Raw genomic sequence first — 6,000 nt, 5'->3', positions numbered from 1 at the left:
TTCACATCTATCTTACCTCTTATTCCTAGCAGTCCCATTTTATATTTGGGTCTTTGTTTTTCATGCTCACAGCAGTATCTTCACACATGGTGCCCTGCTCCTAATACCACTCTGTATCAGGAGGGTTTTAGTAATTAACAGAGACACTTCCCAGAACTGGAAGTTATAAGCACTCAAACATAACTAAACTTGTCAGTTTTATTGGAAGTCCCCTTCCACTGCAACCATTGCAAAGAAATGGGACTTAAAAATATGTGTGTTAATTTGTCAAATGAATCTCTATATAGTTAAGAGTGAGAGGACAAACCATAAAAACACCTCTTCAAACAAGCTTCTGCTCATCTGTTTACAATACACAGCACTCTAAATAGCCTAACTACTGTTTTTCCTGTCTAAAAGGAACTGCAACCAATGAAAGACAGCCAGGACAAAAATTATGTACAATTGTATAAAGAAAACCTCAGTCTTGTTGGGTCAAGATGAAAGGAACATCATAGGACTGAGAGAGTCTTGGCCTACATTACAGAGGTTTAACAGCTCAGGATGAGAAACAGGGCTTGGGATAAAGAAGAACAGGAGAACATTAACTGCATATTGAAAAAATCAATTAGCCAGATGTTGGTTTAGGACAAATGATTCCTTACAAAGGCACATCTGCAGCGTACAGCTCTCCTGTAATACCCAGGTACACACAAGTAAGTGGGTGCAAGACTCAATTGCCATTACATTTACTGTTTTCCTGCCACATGTACCTTCTAATAGGATGACTGTAGTTTATGTTTCCATATTTTGCCACAAGTTACAAATGGCATGTCACACATCCATATAGCAAAGTGCACAATCACATCAGGAAAAATATAAATATAAACAGAAAATCTAATTCCTATCCTATCAGAAAAGAGGTCTAGACCTCCACAACTCTCTCATCCTTGGCTCAACTTGCAATACTATATTCCATCTGCTCGAAGGGTAACATGGGCAGCCTTTAGTTCTTTGCTTTTATTTCAGTTCTGTCAGAGACAGATCTGATCACAGTGATCCAACTCTTTGTGACCAACAGGCATGATTATGGCAATTCATTACATCTAGGAATGAAACCAAATCATGAAAAACCTCTATATAATACAAAACTCAGCAACCTGTCTGCTTAGTAACATAGGTAACCATAAACACACTCACACTAGTGCTCCAGTTTCAGCTCTGGCTTCTCATTGAGAAGAGAGTCAAGTTCATGGTCTCCACCTTGATATTGAAAACCCACTCTTTGATTGTTTTGACCTACGTGAAAGATCAGCTCTCCCTGTTAGGACTATGACCTCCCATGACAGCTATATTCCAGTGGAACAATGAAAATGTTCACTAATGGGTGGAGGCGTGTGAACTTGGGAGATAGAACTTTCATAGGAGATGAACCTAAACTAGGAAATTCACTCCCATGAGAGCTAGGAATGACCATCAATGCCCTCACCACCTTCAGAACTAAATTTAAAACCCATTTCTTCAATCCAATTTTCCCTCAGTAAGTTCTTTGTATACATGCAACACCTCTATCACAGAAACAAAGAAAAAGATCACCCTCTAAAATATTACATGGACTTTTATCCTGTATTTGACCAAAGACATGGAAGCTGGATACCTTGATTTTGGGATAGTGCCATAAGAGATACATTTTCCTTCCTATCCCGCCTGCAGCATCTCCAATAAAAATTGGCATAATTCTCATAAATATTTGCTTGTTAGTCACCATCTTTCTACTTTGACATATAACAAAACTTTATTCCCATATTTACTGTAATAAAATGATATACGTATTCCAGAAATGATGCCTTTTAAAATTATGCTGGTTATGATTCTCTCCAGATCTATGGAGTCATTTGTCTTTCATAGCCCAATCTGAAGATATTGGAAAAGAAGTGACATGGATTTCACTTTGGAATTTATTTTGGATATTTACTAAAAACTTGGGCTGTTAATTAATCACAGTTAACTCATATGATTAACTCAAAAAAATTAATCGCGATTAAAAATTTAATTGTGATTAATTGCACTGTTAAACAACAGAATAGCAATGGAAATGTATTAAATATTTTTAGATGTTTTTCTACATTTTCAAATATATTGATTTCTATTACAACACAGAATACAAAGTGTACAGTGCTCACTTTATATTATTATTTTTGATTACAAATATTTGCACTGTAAAAATGATAAACAAAAGAAATGGTATTTTTTCAGTTCACCTCATACAAGTACTGTAGTGCAATCTCTTTATCGTGAAAGTGTAACTTAAAAAAAATCTACAATTGTGTTACATAACTGCATGCAAAGACTAAACAATGTAAAACTTTAGCGCCTATAAGTCCACTCAGTCCTACTTCTCATTCAGCCAATCTCTAAGACAAACAAGTTTATTTACATTTGCAGGAGATACTACTGCCTGCTTCTTATTTACAATGTCACCTGAAAGTGAGAACAGACATTCCGATGGCACTTTTGTTACTGGCGTTCAGGGCCGGCTCTAGGCACCAGCAAAGCAAGCAGTTGCGTGGGGCGGCACATTTGCAGGGGCGCAAGAATCCAGCATGAGAGCTGAGAACCAACAGGGGGCCCTGGGAGCTGTAGTTCCTTCGTTAGCTCCCTGCCTATAGATCCAGCCCTGGAGCAGGGAAAGAACTACATTTCCCAGCATTCCCTCAGCCACTAGCAACAGGAAAGGGAGGGGGAAGGAGTATGGAACTGAAACCTGCAGCTTGCTGTGAATGGTAGGGACAGAGCCAGCTCTAGGTTTTTTGCCACCCCCCACCCCAGCCCTGGGCTCCCCCCACACCACTGTATTGCCCCAGTCCTGGACTCTCCCCCGCCCACACCCCCTGCCACCCCAGCTCTGGCCCCCACCCGCACCCCCTGCTGCCCCAGCCCTGGGCTCTTCCCCCCTCACCCGCACCTCCTGCCGCCCCAGCCCTGGGTTCTCCCCCAAAGAAAGAATTGGGTGGACTAAATGGACAGTGCACCTCACTATCTGAAGCCTAGCAAGGCAGGTACGTGGATCCCACTATAATTTAAAATGAAAAGCAAGGGAGGAGAGGCTGTACTAGACTGGGCAGCTTTAGATACAGTACCAGGCACGTAGGAGGATTTACACTTCTGAGCCATGGAAGCAGCAATTGACTTTTCTTTTCCAGATTTAGCTAATATTCAGAAAGGGAATCTAGCACCTGCCTTCCAGATTTGAACACCCTCAAAATTCAGGAGTGCTCAAGCTCAATTTGGGCAGCTGTTACTTCATTTCTCCCAAATCAAATATACTGATCCACTGTAACTTGCTGTAGACAAAGTAGAATAAATTGAGCAAGAAATGCTTCCCAGTGGTTATTAGGACTGGAATTGCTATTTTCAACAGCCATCGCTTTTTTTTTTTTTTTTAGTTTTAGTTTTGTTTAAAAGGAAGACAGTGATATTGCATTGGCAAATTCCCCGTAGAAACAAAGAATGGAACAAAAGAATAATAAAGGCACCTCAACTTTTCCTCATTTATGTAGGACAGTCTTATAATATGCATCCAGATATCCTCCAATCACACAAGCTGAAAATTGTTCCACTTTACTGCAGTTCTGTAACCATATGGGAACCAATCCTGTCTGTGTTCTGTGCACATCCAAAATTCCTGCTGAACGACCCTCCCTGGGAGCGAGTTACCAGTGACCCAGGGCTGGGGCGGCAGGAGGGTGCAGTTGGGGGAGACGAGAGGGGGAGAGCCCAGGGCTGGGGTGGGGGGCAGCCAAAAATTGTTTTGCTTGGGGCAGCAAAAAAACTAGAGCTGGCCCTGCTGGCATTGCAAGGTATTTACATGCCAGATATGCTAAACTTTTGTATGCCCCTTCATGCTTTGGACACCATTCCAAAGGACATGCATTAATTAAATTTGTGACTGAACTCCTTGGGGGAGAATTGTATGTCTCCTGTTCTGTTTTACCCGCATTCTGCCATATATTTCATGTTATACGAGTCACGGATGATGACCCAGCACATGTTCATTTTAGGAACACTTTCACAGCAGATCTGACAAAACACAAAGAAGGTACCAATCTGAGATTTCTAAAAATAGCTACAGCACTTGACCCAAGGTTTTAAGAATCTGAAGTGCTGACAAAATCTGAGAGGGACGAGGTGTGGAGCATGATTTCAGAAGTCTTAAAAGAACAACACTCAGATGCGGAAACTACAGAACCCAAACCACCAAAAAAGAAAATCAGCCTTCTGCTGGAGGCATCTGACTCAGATGATGAAAATGAATATGCGTGGGTCCGCTCTGCTTTGGATCGTTATCAAGCAGAACCCATCATCAGCTTGGACGCATGTCCTCTGGAATGGTGGTTGAAGCATGAAGGGACATATGAATCTTTAGCGCATCTGGCACATAAATATCTTGCGACACCAGCTACAACAGCACCATGCAAATGCCTGTTCTCACTTTCAGGTGACATTGTAAACAAGAAGCGGGCAGCATTATCTCCTTGAAATTGCAACCAAACTTGTTTGTCCGAGTGACTGACTGAACAAGAAGTAGGATTGAGTGGACATGTAGGCTCCAAAGTTTTACATTATTTTATTTTTGAATGCAGTTATTTTTTGTACATAATTCTACATCTGTAAGTTCAACTTTCATGATAAGGAGATTGTACTACAGTACTTGTATTAGGTGAATTGAAAAATACTATATCTTTTCTTTTTTACAGTGCAAATATTTGTAATAAAAAATAAATATAAGTGAACACTGTACACAATATTCTGTGTTGTAATTGAAATCAATATATTTGAAAATCTAGAAAACATCCAAAAATATTTAATAAATGGTATTCTATTATTGTTTAACAGCACGATTAATCATGAGATTAATCGCGATTAATTTTTTAAATCACTTGACAGCCCTACTAAAAACATAAATTGCTGGCCACTAAATAAATTACCAAAACTGTAAAAAAAAACTATTAATGTTTCAAAAAAAAATTTAGTGACTCAGGCCTGTCCCCAAAATAATATTTTTCAGAGTGAAATCTGTGGGCAAGGAAAAAAGATGTTTAAAAATTGAATGGTGCAATTGAAGTTTTTCAGTAGAAATTCTTGTTTTAAAACTCATACTGCCAAATCCCTGATTGATAATCACTTGCTTAAAGAGCCAATAAGCTGCACTACAGTAATGAGGTTTGTACAGAAAGTAGGCTTTTGACTCTGTTCCTCTATAACTATACTGCAAAACACACCACTGAGACAGCACATCATCAGGGTGAGAGTGGATTCAGATTCACTTCACAATTTATTATTTCAGAAAGTGAAAAGCAGCAATAGAGCCCAGAGGAACAGGGAAGGGACGTGCACCGTAAAAGGTATAACAACAATAAGCCCAGTTACACACTGGATTTCTTGAGGGCTAGGTACAAAAATGAAGTCTGTATGGTCAGGATACAGCAAAAATATCAGCCTCAAGAATCCCTTTCTCCCCAGTTAGTATGTATTGAATGTCATGGTATGACACAGCAGTTTTATGTTGAGTCAGAACCTGTTATGTGCCTCCTACAGATGACCCACCTGATCCCAGTTACTTATTTCATGCTCCCGACTTTTTACCTACTTCTCTTACACAGAGAAATGTTCTGTGTAACATTAACAGAATCACCAGTTAGAATGGATTTTTGGAGCATAGGTTAAGGACCTGATCCAACTCCTGTTAAAGTCAATGGAAAGATTTTCATTGAGGCTAATGGGAATCTATCACTGACTTTAATGTGAGTTGGACCGATCCCTGGGGGATTATATACTCAGGTCAATTTCATGGCAAAAGGAAAAGCTGTACCATTTTTTTTTTATGTTTAATCAAATATATTAGCAGCAGCACCCATATGTTACGTATGCAGTTGCACAGGGTCCTGCACATCATCTGCTACACACTCAATCCATCAGGTGTAGTGCCCCAATCACACCAGCAGCCTATCTGCTATTTCT

This window comes from Malaclemys terrapin, chromosome 16 (assembly GCF_027887155.1).
Source record: "Malaclemys terrapin pileata isolate rMalTer1 chromosome 16, rMalTer1.hap1, whole genome shotgun sequence".
Lineage (NCBI taxonomy): Eukaryota > Metazoa > Chordata > Testudines > Emydidae > Malaclemys > Malaclemys terrapin.
The sequence above is the reverse complement of the archived record's forward strand: the minus strand, read 5'-3'. Positions refer to the sequence as shown.